Here is a 22,225-nt window from a genome sequence, read left to right as displayed (position 1 = left end):
GCCCAGCCTGCAGTGTGGTGGCGTGATACACTTCCAGGAATTGGCTTGTGAAGGTGCATAAGCATTTCGGGTGCGCGTGCCGGAAGTCAAGTCGTTGTTACTGAAACTGCTGCGGCGATTTGCTTAAGTCAGTAAGTTATGTAGTAGTTGCGCAAGTTATGTTGTCGAATTGTTGATAGGTGTTGTATTAACTCTTCCCCTCTTAGTTCGATCGTCCGCGATCGGTGTTATTGTTGGGCTGCGATGTTGTAATTTGCAGGAACGGGCCTTTTGCACGTTTGCAATAAATTCTGCTTCTGGGTTAAGCGAAATGTACATTTTTTGTTTTTCTTTGATAATAAAAAATAAAATTGCAGTAGTGACTACTATAATTAAAACAATTGAAATATCAGAACTTAAGCTAATTATTGAGGATACACTGTTTCCATTATTTAGTAATTTAAAATTATTTTCATGCTGAAGCTGTTTTATGTACAATGCTTCCATCTTTATTTCTTTATTAATTTCGTTTGTATCATTTATTTTTGTTATTACATTTGGTAATACAAATGTTTCAAATATCCTCAAGTTTACATTGAAATATGTTCTATTAGAAATCTTTATCTCACAATTTTCGAACCTTAATAAAAATGTGCCTTTTTGGCTTGTCTTTTGTTTATTACAATTTTGGGTTATATTTGAATTAAAATTCTTAAATACAAGGGTGCCTGGTAGCACTTCTATTACATCAGGTTTATTAAAATTTTCAAGCTTGCAGCTCGCTTCTTTAAACATTAATATATTGCCTATACATGTGTCTTCAATTCTTACAATATTCTTTTCTAAATTATCCTTAATTTCTAATTGGTACATTTTATTGTCCTCGTCTACAAGGATTTCTAAATGGCTTAGTATTACTGATTTATTATTAATGTTTGGGATGGGTTCAAACTTTATTTTGGATAATGTATTCTGGGAATATTGAGGTATGAGGAGGGATAGGATGATTGTATTTTCCTGAAATAGTACGGCTGTTCTAATGTGGTTGTAACTATCAAAATTGCTAATATGATTCAGTTCAGTAGGGGTTAGAATGTCCGTTGGCAAGATACCTAATTTAGTTGAAAAAATGATTTGTCCGATGTCATCTTTGTGATTGCGTAAAAGCGATATGTCGTTGTTAATTTGGTAAGTATGCATGATGAATTGAATTTCGTCCTCTATTGTCTTTATTTTATTTTGTGCTAATTCAGTAAATTCGTTTATGTAACTACTAATAACAGTTTTTTGTTTGTTTATGTGGTCTGTAATGTTCGTTATCTGTCCAGAAAGAAAGTCGCTAATTTGCATTAAATTGTTAACATTATTCGTGGTAATTTCTTCGTTATTATGAATTTGTGTGAGAGCGTCCCTAATTTCTTTTTCATCGTCACTGTCCATGGAGCCTGCTATAAATTATAGTCATTTCCTATGATATTGAGTAAGCCTCGTTTGACTTTAAAGTGCGGATGCAAACCGTCTAACTTAGCTTCTAATAAAACAAAATTTTTGTGGATTGAGTCAAGAAATTGTCTGTCCTCAAAAGTGATTGCTTTTAGAGTGTTAATGTTGCCTGAAATAAGCGAAAGCGTTTCTTCATATTTCGTTAAATTGATGAAATGTAAAATTTTGTCGTAATGGTTGATTGTCCGTACTTCTCCTGTCTTAATGGGTAGGTACCCGTTGTTGTTGGTAAGATCCTGTATGTCGATTTGTTTTTAGACGTTCGGCCCTCTTCCCCTCTTAAAAGGGATGTCAAGGGTTTGGCGATTTTTGCGTAATCTCTAACAAATCGCCTGTAATATCCTGACATACCTAGAAAGCTACGGAGTTCTTTTAAATTTTTGGGCTGTGGAAAATTGGAAATTGCCTCCACTTTTGCCGGATTGGTTTTTATGCCATTTGGTGCCATGCCATGTAACCTAAAAATTCCGTTTCCCTTTTAAAAAAGTTGCATTTATCCAACTGCACCTTCATGTTGGCTCATCTAGGGTCCCAAAAATTGTTTTAATGTGTCCGAGATGTTCCTCCTCGGTTTTACTAAAGATTATTATGTCATCAATATAGACATAACAACATTTCCCGATATATTCTCGAAATATATCGCCTAATGTGCGCTGGAATATTGATGGCGCATTTTTCAGGCCAAAAGGTAAACGCGTGAATTCGTATTTTCCATTGTTTATGGAAAATGCGGTTTTTCAATGTCAGATTTTTTAATGGAATCTGGTGAAAACCACTTTTTAGATCAAGTACAGAAAAAAAATTGCTGTTGCTCAGCTGGGAGATAACTTCTGTTATCTCGGGGATAGGGTACCTATCCGCAGTCGTGACTGCATTGAGCTTTCTGTAGTCGATGCGGTACTGTTTGTTTCCCGCTGAATCCGCCTTTTTGGGTACAATCCAAACTGGGGAGTTGTACGGCGACCTTAACGGTCTTATTATACCATCATTTAGAAGCTTTTTTACTTGGTTTTCTACCTCGCCTTTTAGAGCTGCGGGGTATGGGTAGAATTTCGTGTAAACTGGTGAATCACTCGTTGTCCTAATTTGGGCAACAACTTTGGTTGTATATGTAAATCTCTCATCGGGTTCTGAGAAAAGATTTCTGTAGGAGTTGACAACGTGATTCATTTTTGTTTTCGTTTGAGGAGCCAACGAAGGAGCCGAAGAAGGCAGCTGCTTTAATCTTTATGCCTTACCATTTCTTATTTTCATGTAGTTTATGTTTGTGTAAATTACGGCCTCTAACTCTTTTAGAGTGTCGTTACCTAGTATGCCATCAAAAGTTACTAAAGAAGGCATGAGGTAGAATTTTATCTCCTTATTCATATCAAACAACTTTGCTTTTGTATGCTCGCATATTTTTATGCAACCTACAACGGATTTTGCATAGAAGGGCACCTCGTTTGGTATACGCTTCCTTGCAAGTTCGGGTTTTACGTAATTCTTGCTTGAACCCGTATCTATTAAAAATTTAAGGATTTTTCCGCTCTCCACTTTTACTTCAAAATAGGGTAGCGAAGAGCCTATCATGCTGAAAAATTAATGCTCGTTTGTTCAACGATATTCTCATCTTCCGCCTGTTCTGTGGCTAGATGAAAAGTTCTTTGAAATTTATTTGGTTGATGATGAGCAGTCGGCTGAGGTCTTTTGCCATAAGCCTGGTTTTGGGTGGGTCTATTCATATAATTTATCCTACGGGAGTGAATGTTTGGGTCTACATCCATCGGTTCTGGCCGCTGTTGGGGTTTGGGTGGTCTAGGGGTGTAATTGCCGTTATGCTGCCCTATTGGACCAAGAAATTGTGGCCGTTGTTGCCAAATAGGTTGGTTTGGCTTGGGAAAATGAGCCAGGTGGGGATAAAATTGTTGTGTTTGCTGCTGCACAAAGTTTCTCCTTGGTGGCAGCTGAGGGGGTTGTCCTTTCTTTGCCTTAGTCGCATGATTTGTGCGAAAAGTTTGGTTCTCTAGTTTCATACACAGATGAAGAGCCTGTGGCAAGTCCGCCGGTTCCCGTATTCCTAAGAGTCTGGGTAAGTCCCCATTTAGTCCTCTTATAAATGTGTCTAATGCTTCGTCCCTGTATGCCTGTGTCAGGAGGCACAAGGATTCATTACCCATTTCGAGGCATCCTAACTTGTTTAAAATCAGCGAAAGGTGTGTATACACCTGCTAGTAGAATTCAGGGACGGGTCTGTTCCCTTGTATCAATGTCGTCATTTGGTACTCGAGAGTGGACAAGTCTCTCTTGTCGCCATAATGCATCGTTAGACATTTTGATATGGCCTGCCAATTAAGCGGCGTGTTGTAAGATTCTAAGGCATAGTCTATTTTATTTCTTATCACACTTAATATGCCAAAATACTTTGGTTGTCCTTTCAATGGCTCGTATATGGCCAAAATTCGATCAACACCTTTCTTCCAGGAGTTGTATTCTCCTGGCTGTCCCGAAAAATCCTTAAGGGATTTAACTATGTCAGGAATTTTATCTAATTCCCCTAAATTGTTCCTATGTCTATCCTCGATTTGTTGGTCTACTACTTGCGACGGAGGGGGGTTAAGTACTGACTGTACTACCTGTGGTCCTTGTTGTCTAAGTATGGCTGTGGCAATTGTTAATTTTCATTATACTATTAATTATTTAGATTAAATGCTTAGGTTTAATTCCAATTTCTCACCGGGCTAGTTTTTTTTGTGATCACCAACACAGTGACAGATCCTCTCATGCCGACTACTGATTTATATTTGCGCGATCAGAATAGAGCGAGAAAAGAAAATGAACAATGTACAGGTCATTAGCCTCTGCAATTGCGGATTAGCAAGTATATGCCTTAATATTAATATTAATAATCAATGTTTGTTTGTATGTGTTAGTAAGTACGATTTGGGTAAGTGCATATGTAAATATGTATGTATGTTTGTATTTATTCTCGCTTGTACATTGGAAATTTTGCTTTTTATGCCTTTTGCTTACCTATTTTATGCAATCCTGCTTACTGTTTGAAGAAACAGAAAGGGTATTGCTGGAAAGATTTGCAAGTAAATCTTCTTCTTCTCTTCTTAATTGGCGTAGACACCGCTTACGCGATTATAGCCGAGTTAACAACAGCGCGCCAGTCGTTTCTCCTTCTCTCTACGTGGCGCCAATTGGATATTCCAAGCGTAGCCAGGTCCTTCTCCACTTGGTCCTTCCAACGGAGTGGAGGTCTTCCTCTTCCTCTGCTTCCCCCGGCGGGTACAGCGTCGAATACTTTCAGAGCTGGAGTGTTTTCGTCCATTCGGACAACATGACCTAGCCAGCGTAGCCGCTGTCTTTTAATTCGCTGAACTATGTCAATGTCGTCGTATTTCTCGTACAGCTCATCGTTCCATCGAATGCGATATTCGCCGTGGCTAACGCGCAAAGGACCATAAATCTTTCGCAGAACTTTTCTCTCGAAAACTCGCAACGTTGACTCATCAGTTGTTGACATCGTCCAAGCCTCTGCACCATAAAGCAGGACGGGAATTATGAGCGACTTATAGAGTTTAGCTTTTGTTCGTCGAGAGAGGACTTTACTTTTCAATTGCCTACTCAGTCCGAAGTAGCACCTGTTGGCAAGAGCAATCCTGCGTTGGATTTCCAGGCTGACATTGTTGGTGGTGTTAATACTGGTTCCTAAATAGACGAAATTATCTACAACTTCAAAGTTATGACTGTCAACAGTGACGTGAGTGCCAAGTCAATATCATCAGCATACGCCAGCAGCTGTACACTCTTATAAAAGATGGTACCTTCTCTACTAAGTTCTGCAGCTCGAACTATTTTCTCCAGAAGCAGGTTGAAAAAGTCACACGATAGGGAATCGCCTTGTCTGAAACCTCGTTTGGTATCGAACGGCTCGGAGAGGTCCTTCCCGATTCTGACGGAGCTCTTCGTGTTGCTCAACGCCAGTTTACACAGCCGTATTAGTTTTGCGGGGATACCAAATTCAGACATCGCGGCATAGAGGCAGTTCCTTTTCGTGCTGTCGAAAGCAGCTTTGAAATCGACAAAGAGGTGGTGTGTGTCGATTCTCCTTTCACGGGTCTTTTCCAAGATTTGGCGTATGGTGAATATCTGGTCGGTTGTTGATTTTCCAGGTCTAAAGCCACACTGATAAGGTCCAATCAGTTTGTTGACGGTGGGCTTTAATCTTTCACACAATACGCTCGATAGAACCTTATATGCGATGTTGAGGAGGCTAATCCCACGGTAGTTGGCGCAGATTGTGGGGTCTCCTTTTTGTGGACTGGGTAGAGCATCACTTAAATTCCAATCGTTGGGCATGCTTCCGTCCGACCATATTTTACAAAGAAGCTGATGCATGCTCCTTATCAGTTCTCCGCCGCCGTGCTTGAACAGCTCGCCCGGGAATCCATAAGCCCCCGCCGCTTTGTTATTCTTCAGACGGGTAACTGCTTTTCGAACTTCTTAATAGTCGAGCAATGGAACGTCCGCTCCATCGTCATCGATTGGGAATCGGGTTCGCCTTCTCCTGGCGTTGTGCATTCTCTGCCATTCAGCAGGCTGGAGAAGTGTTCCCTCCATAATTTAAGTATGCTCTGGGCATCGGTCACTAGATCACCTTTGGGGTTCTACAAGAGTATGCTCCGGTCTTGAAACCTTCTGTAAGCCGCCGCATTTTTTCGTAGAATTTTCGAGCATTACCCCTGTCGGCCAGCTTATCAAGCTCTTCATACTCACGCATTTCGGCCTCTTTCTTTTTCTGTCTGCAGATGCGTCTCGCTTCCCTCTTCAATTCTCGGTATCTATCCCATCCTGCACGTGTAGTGGTCGATCGTAACGTTGCGAGGTAGGCAGCCTGTTTTCTCTCCGCTGCGGCGCGGCACTCCTCGTCGTACCAGTTGTTCTTTTGCACTTTCCGAAAACCAAGGGCTTCGTATGCAGCTGTACGTAAGGAGTTTGAAATGCCGTCCCACAGTTCCCTTATACCGAGTTGTTGATGAGTGCTCTCAGAGAGCAGGAGTGCAAGCCGAGTAGAAAAACGTTTGGCAGTCTGTTGTGATTGCAGCTTTTCGACGTCGAACCTTCCTTGTGTTTGCTGGCGTGCGTTTTTTGCTGCACAGAGGCGGGTGCGAATCTTGGCTGCAACAAGATAGTGGTCCGAGTCGATGTTAGGACCTCGAGTGCACGCACATCTAAAACACTGGAGACGTGTCTTCCGTCTATCACAACATGATCGATCTGGTTGGTAGTTTTTCGATCCGGAGACAGCCAGGTAGCTTGATGAATCTTCTTATGCTGGAATCTGGTACTACAGATAACCATATTTCGGGCCCCGGCAGAAGTCGATCAGCCTCAACCCATTTGGGGATGTTTCCTCGTGGAGGCTGAATTTACCGACCGTAGTGCCAAAGATACCTTCTTTGCCCACCCTGGCGTTAAAGTCGCCAAGCACGATTTTGACATCGTGGCGGGGGCATCTCTCATAAGTGCGTTCCAAGCACTCATAAAAGGCATCTTTGGTCACATCGTCCTTCTCATCCGTCGGAGCGTGGGCGCAGATCATCGATGTGAATGATAGTACTCGGCGACGGAGTCTCTCTCCCACCACGAATCCCAAGTAGTAAGTTTGCAAGTAAATACTTGAATATAATTTGTTGGTTTTCTGTTGTAGTGTGTATACAAACAAGAGTAAACTTAGAAGGCAGTAAATGATTTCCTTTGTATTTATAAAAATATATGAATGATATATTTTTTCAACGGTTTGTTCCCGCTTAGAAATCGATCAAACGGCTTATATAGGTTTTATATTTGATAAAACTTATGATATCATACATATTTACATATGTTAATAAAAAATGGAAACGACTTACTTTGTCTCGCCTGAAGGGAGTTTTGGGAGAAAAAAGTACATATGTATATTCAGATAATTTTGGGGATATTATCCTCTGCTTTCGTTGCGGTTTCCTCTTGTGTTTAGTGTTCTTTTACTGCTGTGGGATGTCCACAATAATTTTAGATTTATTAAAATATAAAATACTGATACAAAATTGATGATTGAAAATGAAAATGAAATGGAGAGCGAAAATGATGAAGCGTGTTAGCAGTCGGGATGATGCGCCAAGAAGAAGTAAAGATGGCGGTTCGTCAAGCTGACAGCTTATCCAGTTTTTGGGTTGCCATATCTATGCTTTTTGCAGAGTTGCATTTGGGGTTGCCACATTACTTTGGGGTTGCCACATCACTCCCCCCCATCGGGAAGACGAAAGCGTACTCAACGACTAGATTTTGTTTGGTACTCTTTGTGTTGAACTGTTTGATTCAGCAGGGTTTGGTAATCTTCGGCGACGAAAGCTGCTTTTAACCGGTCGATGGTAATGTTTACGTCCTTCCCTCGGATTTTTTACTTTGAAAAATTTGTCGCCGCGTTCGACTACGGGAAATGGTCCCTCGTATGGTGGTTGAAGAGGTGGACGAATTGAGTCGTTTCGCACGAAGACTGATGGTGTTGAGTGTAAGTTCTTTTCTACGAACGGTACGTTTTTTTTTTTTTTATAGTAGGAGGAAGCATCGAAAGCCGGAGTGCGGGACTTTAATCCGCTAAACCTAACCTACTCCCACCTTATGTCTCTCCCACGGGACCACTGGACAAAGTATTACTTCATGGGAGAGAAGAAGACGTTTAAGTCTCCTCTATTGCACGGACTGACTGACGCCTAATCTGTTCTAAATGTCTCAATTTTGTCATAATTAGATTTGCCGCTCCGCTAACAGCTTTCCACTTTACAGAGGACTCGCACATAAGTGCAGTCAAATTTTCCACCGAGAAACTACCTTCAAGGGTGGTTTTCAACTTTTCCCTTATACTTGAAAACCGAGGGCAATAAAAGAACACGTGTTCAGAGTCTTCTATACACTCTGTACACGTCGGACAGTATGGACTAAAGTCATGACGATATTTGAAAACGTAGCTTCTGAAGCAACCAACTGAGTATTTGGATAAGGTGGAAATTCAGGTCCCCATGTGTTCTACCTATCCACGAATGTATGTCCGAGATCAGTCGGTAGGTCCAACGTCCTTTGCATTAAGTTTGCCACCGCTGCTGCCACATTTCAATGCTTTTAATTCTCTCACCTCTTTTTGCTGTGGTAGACATCTCCGACAAGTTATATATTCGCGCGAATTCGACTCCCTGGATGTCAATCGGTGCCATACTGGCTAGTACCTCAGCAGCGTCATTTGAAATGGTTCGGAAAGCACTTATCACGCGTATTGCTGAAAGCCTATGCACTGTGTTAATTGGTCTAGCATATGATTTTATTTCTAGCGCCTGTATCCATATTGGAGCCGCATACAGGATAACTGAACTTATTACCTTTGCTATTAAACATCGTCGGCTGGTACGCAAACAGCCTTTATTTGCCATCATTCTAGATAACGCATTATATATTTTATTTGCTTTACGTGTCGCATTTTCCAAGTGTTCCTTGAACTTGAGTTTTGAGTCCACTATTACCGTAAGATACTTCAACTGCGGCTGTGAAGTAATATCACATTCTCGTATGGTCTGCAGGGCTTCTGTTTTCTGTTCAGCCAGCTCTAGACTCATGATAGTAAACCTACGGCGCAAATCATTTATGCTGTCGTTGCATTTGATCCGAAGGTCATCCAGATGTTTAGCTACAGCTACCACTATGAGGTCATCCGCATATGCGATTGTTTTAACATTTTGTAGTTGCGGTATTCTTAGCACTCCGTCGTACATCAGGTTCCATAGCAGCGGGCCTAAAACCGAGCCTTGCGGAACTCCACTGGAGATAGTGTAGCTCTGAGTGCCTTCGCCCGTCTCGAATAGCAATCTCCTATTTTGAAAGTAACTCATTATAATATTTATTAGATAATGAGGAGCGTGTATATCGTGTAGAGCTTTTATTATATTTGCCCATTTTGTGGAGTTGAACGCGTTCTTTACATCCAGGGTTATTAGCGCGCAGTATTTTTTTGTACCACCTTTCCATCTTTTTCCACTTATTGCACATTTCGCAGTGTCGACTACTTCTCTTAGTGCGTCGATAGTGGAACGGTACGTGCGCTGAGTTGTTTGTAGTTGTTGACGGCTTTAATGACTGCATGCGTATGCGTAAATTTTCGACGAATTCACCTTCGTTGGCATTGTGCGTATGTTTTTCGGCAAAGAACTGGCCAGGTAATGGAAGTGTATTTCCATAAACCATCTCTGCGGGTGTCGCCTTTAAATCATCTCTCCATGAGGAACGAAAACCTAGGAGGATGAGTGGGAGAACTTCGACCCAGTTGTCTGTCATGTAGCATTTTATCGCTGCTTTTAATGATCTGTGATTCCGTTTGACGCGGGGTGATACGCAGTGGTACGTAAGTGCTTGATGCCTAAAAGTCTGGAAAGTTCTCGGAATAGTGTGGATTCAAATTGTTTACCTTGATCCGTTGTTACTCTACTCGGTACTCCAAATCTAGCGATCCAGTGCGTGTAGAAATTGAAAGCGATGGTCTCTGTCGTTATGTCTTCGAGCGGGAGTGCCTCTAACCATCGGGAATAACGATCGACTATTGTCAAACAGTATCGATAACCTTTGCAAGGTGGTAGTGGTACGACGATATCCATATTTATGTGGTCAAATCGTTGCTCTGGTAACGTGAATGTCGACAACAGTGCTTTGTTGTGGCGCTGCACTTTAGCTCTTTGGCACGGGATGCATTGCCTGGATCATAAGCGGCAATCTTTCCTGAGACTCGGCCATACAAATTTTTCTGCAATCAATTTAGGTGTTTTAGCGGCGCCGGTGTGTGCCATGTTATGTATGGAGTCGAAAGCTGTTCTACGATACGAAGGAGTTAAGTACGGTCGACTTTGGCTGGTGCTTACGTCACAAAAAATGTCTACAGCGATGCCTGGAATCGTGAAAGGTTTGATTGATAGACTGGTATTCGAGTTTTGTAAGTTTTTGAGCTCTGGGTCAGACTTTTGACTCTCCGCAAGTTTGGCGAAGTCGATAGTTCTTGGAGTATGAATGGCGTCAATACGTGACATTGCATCAGCTACTACCTTTTCTCTTCCGGGGATGTACCGAATGTATGTTGTGAATTGTGCGATGAATTTCGAATGACGCATTTGACGCGGAGATGCCTTTTCAAGCTTTTGCTGGAACACATAATGCAATGGCTTGTGGTCGGTGAGGATGAAAAATTATCTTCCTTCTAGCATATGTTGAAAATATTTGACTGCTTTGTATGCCGCTAATAGTTCACGATCGTAAGTGCTGTATCTTGTTTGTGTTTCAGTAAGGCGTTCGGAATAAAAACCTAGTGGCTGCCACTGGTCGTTGTCGAGTTGTTGTAGTACAGCTCCTACCGCAGCTCCAGATGCATCAAACCGTCAAACTGAGTTGCGCCCTGTGTTTTGGGTAAGCGAGTAAAGTTGCTTTGCATAAGTCGTTTTTGCATTGTTGAAATGCCTCCTCTGCTTCAACTGTCCAATCAACTGGTGATGTGTCGCTTTTCTTGTTCCCTTTTATGAGGTTGAATAATGTCATTTGCCTTTCTGCGGCGCAAGGCAAGAATCTGCGAAAAAAGTTTACCATACCGAGAAAGCGTCGCAAATCACATACTCTCGAAGGTAGGTTGAAATTTTGAATTGCCCGTACTCATTCTTCTGGGGGTGAAATTCCACTGCTGTTTATTTTGAAACCTAAAAATTCAACTTGCGGCTGACAAAGTGTGCATTTCGAACGGTTGATAACAAGGCCGTACTCGCGTAGCTTTTTAAATACTAACTGTAGATGATGACGATGTTGATTCATATCCTTCGATGATATCAAAATGTCATCGAGGTATGGCCAGGCGAAGTCGTATTCACGGAAGATGTGATCCATGAATTTTTGGAACGTTTGACTGGCATTCCTCAAACCAAAGCACATAAACGGAAATTCAAACATGCCGAATGGCGTTGTAATTGCGGTCTTTGGTATGTCGTTTGGCTCCACAGGAATCTGGTGGTAGACCCGACGCAGATCAAGTGTGGAAAAAATTTCGCAACCACGCAGGGAATGAGTGAAATCGTGCAGGTGCGGCAGGGGTTACCTTTCAGGCTCGGTGACGACGTTTAGTCGCCTGAAATCCCCACAAGGCCTCCATTCGCCGTTTTTCTTCTTTGTCATGTGCAGCGGGCTTGCCCATGGGCTGCGCGATGGACGACAGATGCCTGCGTTCAGCAAGAGTTGAATCTCGGCTTTTGCGCTTCTAACTTCTCGGGAGATAAGCGTCTCGGTTTAGAGAAGACTGGTGGTCCTTTGGTGACGATATGGTGCGTGACAAAGTATTGTGGTTTTTTGACTGAAGACTTATCCATCGTGATGTCTTCGAATTCCCTCAATAAATCGTGGAACGGCTGATAATCTTTGGTGTGAGATAAATTGGAAACTACCTTTTTATTTGTTGATATTGAACACAGTTTGCTGGTGTTTGTGACGTCGTCGATGAGTTTGCGTTGTCGTAGGTTGACTGCTAAGTTGAAATGCGATAGAAAATCTGCTCCGATGATGGCTTGTGACACATCGGCAATGACGAAATTCCAGGTCCAGGCGTAGACCCAGATTGAGCAACATAGTTTTTTCGCCGTAAGTTTTTATAGTGGACCTGTTTGCTGCGTAGAGGTACTTGTTTTTGTCCGGGCATCTATGTTGTTGTTGCGTTGGTGGAATTACGCTGACTTCAGCTCCCGTGTCGATGAGGAGGTTTATTGGGGATTTTTTGTCTCGAACGATTAAGCGGCGGTTTTTATTGTTGAGCCTGTCGTCGACCGCCATTGACGACAAACTAGTTAGTTTAACTTTTTTACGCAAGCTCTACGACATTTTTTGGCATAGTTACCAAATTTGTGATGGTACCAGCACAAACCATTCGAATTGTTGTTTTGCATACCGGAACGTGACGGAGGACGGCTTCTGCTGTGACATCTAGGCCGACGGTTTATGTTCGCCTTTGTTGAGGCTATCTCTTTCGTTATTTCGGCTAGCAGCTGTTCGATGCTGAATTGATTGCATGTTGCTGTATCTGGAGTTTCGACCACGTGTACGTGTGGGGTGTCACTAACCTCACATATTTTGTCCGCGAGCAGGGCAACTTTGTCGAGCGGATCGCTGCTAATGGAAATTATTAGTCGCATGTTGGAAGGTAACCGACTCATCCAAATGGACTTTAGTATATTATCGTTGATCTCGCTACCGGCTAGACTTCGCATTTCGCGCAAGAGCTGTGATGGACGCATATCACCGAGCTCTTGTTCCTGCAGTAGCTTTTTTACACGTTTTTGCTCCGAGTCCGCGAATTGTGTTATTATACGGTTTTTTAGCGTGGTATACAGTTCACGGTTTGGTGGATTAAGAATTATGTATTAACAAATAATTTTGTATTACCTGATTTACCGCTTCTTCTTCCGTAATTTTTCGCTCACGTCGGGGTCACCAATATGTGTGATGTCCACAATAAATTTAGATTTAATAAAATATAAAATACTGATACAAAGTTGGTGATTGAAAATGAAAATGAAATGGAGAGCGAAAATGATGAAGCGTGTTAGCAGTCGGGATGATGCGCCAAGAAGAAGGAAAGATGGCGGTTCGTCAAGCTGACAGCTTATCCAGTTTTGGATTATCTATGCTTTTTGCAGAGTTGCATTTGGGGTTGCCACATTACTTTGGGGTTGCCACACTCCTATTTCCGCCTGTGTTTAATGTTTTCTTTCCTAATTTCCTCCTTTGTTTAGTGTCCTCTTGCTCCCGTTTCTTCCTTTGTAGAGTATGTTGTAGGTAAGCATTAGTTATTACATTTTACATTACTTTTGGGTTGCCACACACCTATTTCCTCCTGTGTTTAATGTTCCTTTCCTAATTTCCTCCTTTGTTTAGTGTCCTCTTGCTCCCGTTTCTTCCTTTGTAGAGTATGTTGTAGGTAAGCATTAGTTATTACATTTTTTTTATTATAATTATATCGCGCCCGATTAACGTTATAATTTTTGCTATTTTTATTGCTAGACCGCGCCCAATTTATGTTTTACACTTTAGTACTTTTATGGTTAGAGCGCGCCTGATTTATGTTTTTTGTGAATTTTTAACATTTACATTTAGTTTTTTTTCTCAGCACTGTAGTCTTCTTGTTTCTTTTTGTTTTTTTTTTTTATATTTTTGTTGTTTTATATGTGTTAACTAATCGCACTGGATAACTCTTATAAATTTTTGTAAAATTTTGTTTCTTTATTTTATTTATTTATGTTTTCACAAAACAAAATGATCATTACATTTTTATTATATTTGTTTTGTTTTATATGTGGTGGCCTAGACGTAGTAATTTATGTTTGTGATTTTGTTATTTTTTAACTATATACGTATTTGTATGCTTTTTGCACAGCAATTTTATTTATTTATATTTTTATCTTTTTTATATATACATATATGCACTTTTTATAGCACAGTATATTATATATATGTGTATATTAGGGTGGTTTTTCAAAATAAATTTTCAATTTTTGGAAGTGCTCACTTCTAGAAATGCGCCATTTAGTGTAAAAATACAATTGTGACAGTTTCAGCTCAATCGGATTTTGCCTTCCCGTGCCGAAAAGGCCTTGAAGTTTGATAAAATTGCCATTTTTCGCGAAAAAGCGTTATTTTTCGACTTTAACTTATGAGTGATTCCACCTATTACAATAAATTTATAATCAAATGAAAGGTAATTTTGTTGAAATTAAAGTCTATTATAATACATTTTCTTTAGAAATGCATGGTTTGGAAGATATTTAACATTTAATGGACCAAGTTCGTGTCAAATGCCTTAGTATAGTTCTTCGCAGTACCACTCGAGGTTCTCCACGATTTTTGAAACTATCCTTACCTTAACCATAAACAATGCATACACTGAAGTACTTTATTTTATTATAATAGAAAAAGCTAGAAATTAGTGAAATCTTTTAGTTATATATTGCATTTTCAGTTTTCGTACATTAATTGGTACAATATTTAACAAAAAGATTAGACGATGGGAACAAATCGATTTAAAAAATAAACATATAGAGAAGAAAATTCATAGTAAAAACAAAAATTATAAAAAATTTATCAATTTATTTATATATTATTATTTCCAATATTATTCATCAGATACGGGTAGAGAAAGGGTACTTTTGGAAGTATCAGAGTAAAGCCGACGACAATCCGCTACCACCTGAAGCAGGAATTGTTTTTGCTCCTCATTTTTTGTAAGAATACTACTGAAGTCTTGAATTAACTTAACTCCTCTCTCTGCCGTGTCGTTTACTACCTTCATACTCCTAACAAAACTTTGAAGTTTCAAAAAGTCTTTATTTTTGGACCATTTCTTGGGGTCTTCTGTCAAAAAATCTGTTTTGACTTTGAAATATTCGAAAAAGGCCAGGCTTTCATCCGAAACAAAGTTCTGAAGCGAAATATTTTTAAATAGGTTTACAGCTTCATTTTCAGAAACTTGCACCCTCATTATCCTTGAAGACCGTTCTTCTTCTGTTAAATTCCTGTACGATAAAATCTTTTTTTCAGTTCCGGGTTCAGATACCACAGGTGAAGTAAATATTTTCCCAATACCTCTTCTGATACACCTTGATCAATACGTCTGTACTTAATTACATTCTGAACAAATTGTAAATCATTACTAGGTGCACTTATTGCGTTTGAAACTTGACACCACATCTTCACATACAAATTAACAATAAGTAAACAAATAGCTTTTAGTGAACTGAACTCCTCTTCGGACATAGAAAACTGTTTTCTAAAAATTAACATTTTCAGAGAGTAAATGGCTTTTGCCATCCAACGGCCGTGATGATAAGCACCAGGAGTGTTAAACGAAACATCGTGAGAAGGGACTTTTCCTAAAAATATTAAACATAACTTAATAAGTTCTAAGTAATCATCCCTCGGCTGTTTTTCAGTTAATTGAAGGAGAAGAAATTCCGAAACCTCTTTTTCGAACTCTTTCACTGACTTCTTTACCGAATCATCCTGTACCCCTTTAATGTATTTAGGCTGATCTATGTTAGGCCAATGTATTTGAAATCTTCTAAAAATGTCAGGTTGGGGAGCAGTCGTTGATCCCATTTTGTACTCAAATACTGACCGTAAAACGACTTCTAAAATGTGATGGCGGCAGGTACAACAAACTTTTACCTAGCTGTTTTTCTAACAAGGTGCATGCGCCTTTCATTCGTCCTGTGTTGGAAGCCGTCGTATCAAAACACATACCAACAATTTTATCGCCAATATCCCATTCTTCTAGACTACCGCTAACAGCTTCTGCCTGACTGGCGCCTGTGGAATTTTCTAATTCCGGGATCCTCAGAAGTTGTTCACAGTCTCTTTTGCTTACCAAGATTGCCAACCGTTCAGCACATTCTTTCTGAAGAAGGTTTGGTAAAAGTTTTCCATCCCAATGAACAACAATACCCTCAGTCTGAGTTTTTAAACCACGCCTTGATTTTCTGGGCCCGTTGACTTCGAAAGGATATTCTGCGTTTTCTTAATGCACTTCTACTAAGTACAAATTCCTCGACATTACAGCCCAGACTTTCAGCTGTTGCGAAAATTATTAGATTAATTAGAAATTTTGCACCTACATATCTAGCAAAATTGATAATTTTTCCTTCATTACTTCTTTACAACCATGACTGTATTTCCTTTTTTTACTCGCTGTCTCCGCTTTGCTGGCTTTTTCATCATCGGTAAATACTTCGTCCGAGGTGATTTCTTCCACTTCTGATTCAGAAGACAATGAGATGTCTCGTACAGTTTCTGTTGCAATAAAAAAAGGAAAGAAAATGTATGGATTTTGGGAGAAAAATACTGTTGATGTTGGTAACAAATAGGAACGAATAAAGGCTATAGCTTCTAAGAGCCAGCATTTTATTACCTATTTAAGTAGGTATGGGTTTGAGTATCTAATTTTTAAGTAAAATCGCTCTTCTGCTTTTGCTTTTCTTGCTTCTCTTCTTTGTTCAGCTAGAGCTGTATTCACATCTATACCTTCCATATGGCCTGGACGTCCTTTCATTCTCTGATATGTCAAAAATTTAATATCTTCCTGAGTAGACATTTTTTGAAATGGCATCTTCCACTGCTACATCAAAAAGATCGGACAGTTTGGATGTGAATGCAAGATTTTTTTCCTCTTGACGTTTTGTCTTCAATCTTGAACACTTCTGAAGTTCCCTCCATTCGTTATATAATTTTTCGACTTTGCGAACAGCATTTTTTTGTAATTGATAAGGTATTCTAGCTTTCTCCCAGAACACAAGAACTTCCGTCAGAGTGAGTTTTGCAGCATCACTAAAAGGTAATCCAACTTCACGAATGTTGTAAAACAATGACTTTAACACTTGATGATTAGATGGCAGTTTACTCCCGATTATTTGATGAGATGAATACCCAATTAAATAAATTAGGGTTTTAGATCGAACACGAACATTAGATGAGCCATGAACAATGGCTACTACGAATTTAATTATATAACTATGTATGTAATATCATGCACTTTCTAATATCGAACTGTTCACTTAGCACAACAAACTTTAAAATAACATTTCTCTTAAAGCGTCAAAATCAAATAGGGGACTCCCCACTTTTTACTTACTACCAGAATACATAGCGGTAAATATGAGCAACAATAGTAAATAATAATAATAGACTAGTTTGCGTTCAAACAGACAGACGGACAGACGGACATGGCTAAATCGAATCTCCTACTTCTCCTGATCATTTTAGTATACTTGGGTATGGGTCTATATTTTCTTCTTCTTATACTTACAAACTTCGGACCAAAGTTAATATACCATTTCATTTTCATGAAAGGTATAAAAATCCTTAAGCGAGCCTTAAATCCGAAAAATATTATGTATGAGTGTCACCAAAAAGGCACATAACACGAACTTGGTCCATTAAATGTTAAACATCTTCCAAACCATACATTTCTAAAGAAAATGTATTATAATAGACTTTAATTTCAACAAAATTACCTTTCATTTGATAATAAATTTATTGTAATAGGTGGAATCAGTCGTAAGTTAAACTCGAAAAATAACGCTTTTCCGCGAAAATTGGCCATTTTATCAAACTTCAAGGCTCTTTCGGCACGGGAAGGCAAAGTTCGATTAAGCTGAAACTTTTACCCTAGTGTATATGCATGTACTATATTTTCTTTTTTGGCACTGCACTTGCTGCTATCCAAAACCGGTTTTTGGCACATACATACAGATGTTCTTTGTTGTTTGTTTTTTTTTATTTGGTTTTGTCACTTATTATTTTTTATTACCGCACTTTCTTACAGGTTAAGATTTTTATAATTTTTTTTTTCAAATCTTAATTTTATTGACTTTATTTAACCCAGTGTCTTTCTTTATAGCTCGAATGACCATGTACAAAAACTCACCTTATTTTTGTTAAAAGGAAAATGCACTAGATTCAATACAATCTTATAAAGGTTTTATTTTATGCGAAATGCACCTAAAAATTGTTGTTACAAAATTAGTTTCAAACAGTAGTTTAAAACGTTAAATACGTATATTATATATGTATATATAAAATGATCAAAAGTAATTACAAATGGAAAACAGCCGGTTTTTAAGAACGTTAAATATATACAGGCGGGTAACTGCGAGAAGGAACCGGGATGCTGCGATGCTGCGAAAATCGGAGATGTACTGTGCCCAAAAAATAAGGTGACATTTGAATGTAAACTGCGCGCGTCGAAGGATTTGGAGAATTATTTTTTTTTAAGTTGGTGGTACTGTCAGTCACATTTAGGTCAAATTTCATGTCAAAATATTCATTAGTGTTTGAGATAGGTGTCATTTTGTGAGCTGCTAATAGTTTTTCGTTTTTTGCGATGTCAAAATTTGTTGAGTAAAGAATTTGCATTAAATTAGTTTACAAGTGGTATAGTGTTTACAAGTGGTATATTGAGTTCCAAGCCGGCCGTGAACGTGTCAAAGACGAAGAGCGTCCAGGGCGACCATCAACCTCAACCGACGAAGCTCACGTTCAACAAATCAAAGATTTGGTGTTGAAAATCCGTCGATTAACAATTAGAGACCTTGCTGATGAAGTTGGCATATCGAAAGGCTCAGCAATACCATTTTGAAGGATGTTTTGGGTCTCAAGCGCGTCAAATCTCGACTGGTACCGAAAAGATTGAGCTTTTTGGAAAAAAAGGCGTCACGTTGAAGTGTGTGAAACGATGCTTTCCGACTACCAGGGTGTCATGAAACGCATTATAACTGGCGATGAGACTTGGATCTATGCTTACGACCCCGAAATAACCGATCAATCGAGCGAATATCGTGCCAAAAGAGAGCCGAGACCAAAAAAATCGCGCCAAGGTCGCTCAAAAATCAAGGTCATGTTGACTCTTTTCTTCGATTATCGTGGTGTTGTGCATTATGAATTCCTTCCAACCGGTCAAACAGTCAGCAAGGAATATTATTTGAAAGTTATGCGTCGTTGGCGTAACGCTATCCGCCTGGATATTGTGGAATTGAGGAAAGACAATTCTTGGTTTTTACACCACGATAATGCACCATCCCATACTGCCCTCGTAATTGGTGATCGTTTCGCCAAAAACTCAACCCATATCGTTCCGCAACCACCGTATTCACCTGATCTGGCGCCGTGCGACTTCTGGCTGTTCACCAAGCTCAAAATACCGCTCCGGGGACACCGTTTTTATACGATAGAGGAGATTCAGCGAAGACGGAACTGAAGGCCATCCCGGAAAGTGACTACAACCAGTGCTTCGAAGATTGGAAAATCCGTTGGCATAAGTGAATTGCATTGGGAGGGGATTACTTTGAAGGGGATGAAATTTATTTGGAAGAATAAATGAAGAATTTTCAAAATAAATACAATGTCACCTTATTTTTTGTTCTAATTGGAATGTTATCATCGTGTTTTGGTGCATGTCCGTGGGTGTGTGTTAATGTGTAGTGTCCTCTCACGTGATGAGGTGAATGCGTGCTTTTGATTCGGTGTGGTGAACTGATGTAAATGTGATGTGACGTCGCTACTCATTTAGTCAGTATCTAACAAAACTGCCACTTTCAGTTATGAACCAGGGATAAAGGGATGTTATACTTATTCCAGTGTGAGAGCTCCTCAAAACTAGCGTTTGTTATGACATTTTCCATTATGGCCAGATTGGCAAAATAATAATTTTTGGGCATTTAAATTAAAACACCCAACATTTAGTACGAATAAAAATTACTATATAGTGGTTATTTATTGTATGGAAAAACTATTTAAATTTTTTTAAAGCATATTAAAACAACAGACTTTTGACCTTTCAATGCCCAATGAAAGGATTTAAGCTTGTTAGCTCTCAATCATTAAATGTTTTTAATAATTTTCCATTAAAAATAATACTATGATGCTTCAAATTACAAAACGTTTCATCAAATACCTTTAAATTTCACAAATTTATTTAATTTTCATTGTTTTACATTTTTTATAAAGATTTCAATCTGGCCATCGCTCGTTTCCAATTGTTAAACGTCAAAACCTACTGAACTCGATTAGCTGTCAAAGCTCAGTAGGTTTTGACGTTTAGCAATTGCAAACATCTCTTTATCTCTGTTATGAACCTTGACACTGAATTATTAATTAAAAAATTGGTAATATGAGCAAATGTGTAAATAAAAATTAAAAGAAAAATCGAATTGAAACTTTTATTATTAATTAATTGAATTATATAATTTTGCGAACACGTATCCACCGCATAAATCGTCAAAATAAAAAAAAATATTTGTGTGCATATGTTTTATATCCGCAAGCGCGCGGATGAAATAAGAACACGTGTGGTTCTAGTGGATTGCCAGATACAAATCAAATCTTTATTTCTGAAATACTAATATATATTCATTTTGGTCTTATTTACTTAAAGTTAAAGCTGAAGTGCAAGCATCAGCTTGATTGAATTCAGAACAAAGAGTTAATTACAATATTAGCTGTGACAGCAAATTCCAGTAGAACGTTAAGCGTTCTGTTTTCTTTACAATTGTTATTGTTATGCCTTCTTGTGAGGGCGAGCGATATTGTTTTGGTAATAATGGATTATTGGATTCAGAACGGAAAAAGCATATCGAATTCTTAAATAATCAAAAACATTTATTAAGATTTTTAATTAGTGAAACAGTGTAATTGCAAAATGAAGAGATTCAATTTTATTTACAGTTATGGTAAGGTTGCTATGCGGAGGCTGTCATTAACTCCCCCCTTCCTAAAATGAATCGTCCCCGATTCACTATTATTTCGAGTTAATTTATATATTTAATCCAAAAGAGCATTATAAGTGTTTTTTTGAAATTGCGTATTTTCGATTGGTTTGAGAATTTCGCAAGATTTTTTTAATTTTAGTAATAAGTAAGTTATGAAAAGTATTCCCAAGATTAAAATTATGTACCAAAAAAATGTTCTCTTCTTGTTCCGCTCTGCTAAAATCTAATCTAATCTATCTAATTTTAACAGTTTATTAGTTGTTTTAATATATTCTAAAATTTCAAAATTATTTATATGGTTATTTTTAAAATAATTCCAAAATTTGTTTTCAATGTTTTCATAAGTTTGATTATTTATAACAGTATAATTTTCAAATGTTATTAAATATGTTTGATTGTCTACAATATTTTTTCCTGAAACTAATATCACTCCTGGTTTAATTTCTTCAATTTGCAAGTTTTTTTCTCTTAATTTATTACAATTTCCTTGTTTTTTGTTTAAAATTTCTGACTAACATGTGCTTTTTTTATCTAGTTTACAATAGGTTTTTGAAATTTCTGTTTTACAATTTTGAATATTAAAAAATTTCTTGTTACAATATGTTATGTTCTGGTCAATAATAAGGTTACCATCTAATTGAGCTATGGCTCTTACATTATAGTACTTACATGTTAGTTCTATTTTGGGTTATTTTATATAAATTATACTTATGTCTCTTTTTTGGGCTATTTAAAATTTAGAAATGTCCATTAAATCTGTTATAGTCATTATACCGTGTTGGTAATATGTAATGTTTTTTAAAACATCATAACAACTAATATTGATATAATACAAAGGTTCCAATCAAAAATGCTTAGAACAATCACGTGTTCACCATGGTACATGCGTAATGAAAATATCCATAAAGACCTTGGTATTTCTATGGTAAAGAAAGAAGTAGAAGACAGCAGAATTAAATATTATATATATTTAAACTCCGAGATCAAATGAAAAAAGGCGTGCAAGACGTGAATGGCAGACAAATCGCTCCCCCTCCACTCAGCTTCAATTGAAAGCTGCGGTACGTAAATTAAAAAAAGCGCTCAAACGTGAGGAAGAATTGAACACCGAAATGTATATAAAGAAGCTGTGTCCAAATTCAAACAAGCAAAATTCCCTTTGGAAAGCCCAAAAGTCCATGAAGCCACCAACTAAATCCAACATGCCAATACGAGACTTGGGTGGAAATTGGGCTCGAAGTGACGAGGAAAAGGCTAATTGTTTTGCAAATCACCTAGAAAAGGTATTTCAGCCCAATTTGCCAAAAGAATAACTTTATGCTGTCAATCTTACCCAACACAGCTAAAGAGTCGATCGAGTCTCTTAAGACCTCACCTTCTGAAATTATTTGTATCAT

The sequence above is a fragment of the Bactrocera tryoni genome, unplaced genomic scaffold (genome assembly GCF_016617805.1).
Source record: "Bactrocera tryoni isolate S06 unplaced genomic scaffold, CSIRO_BtryS06_freeze2 scaffold_25, whole genome shotgun sequence".
NCBI classification, from domain to species: Eukaryota; Metazoa; Arthropoda; class Insecta; order Diptera; family Tephritidae; genus Bactrocera; species Bactrocera tryoni.
Note: the sequence above shows the minus strand (reverse complement) of the source record.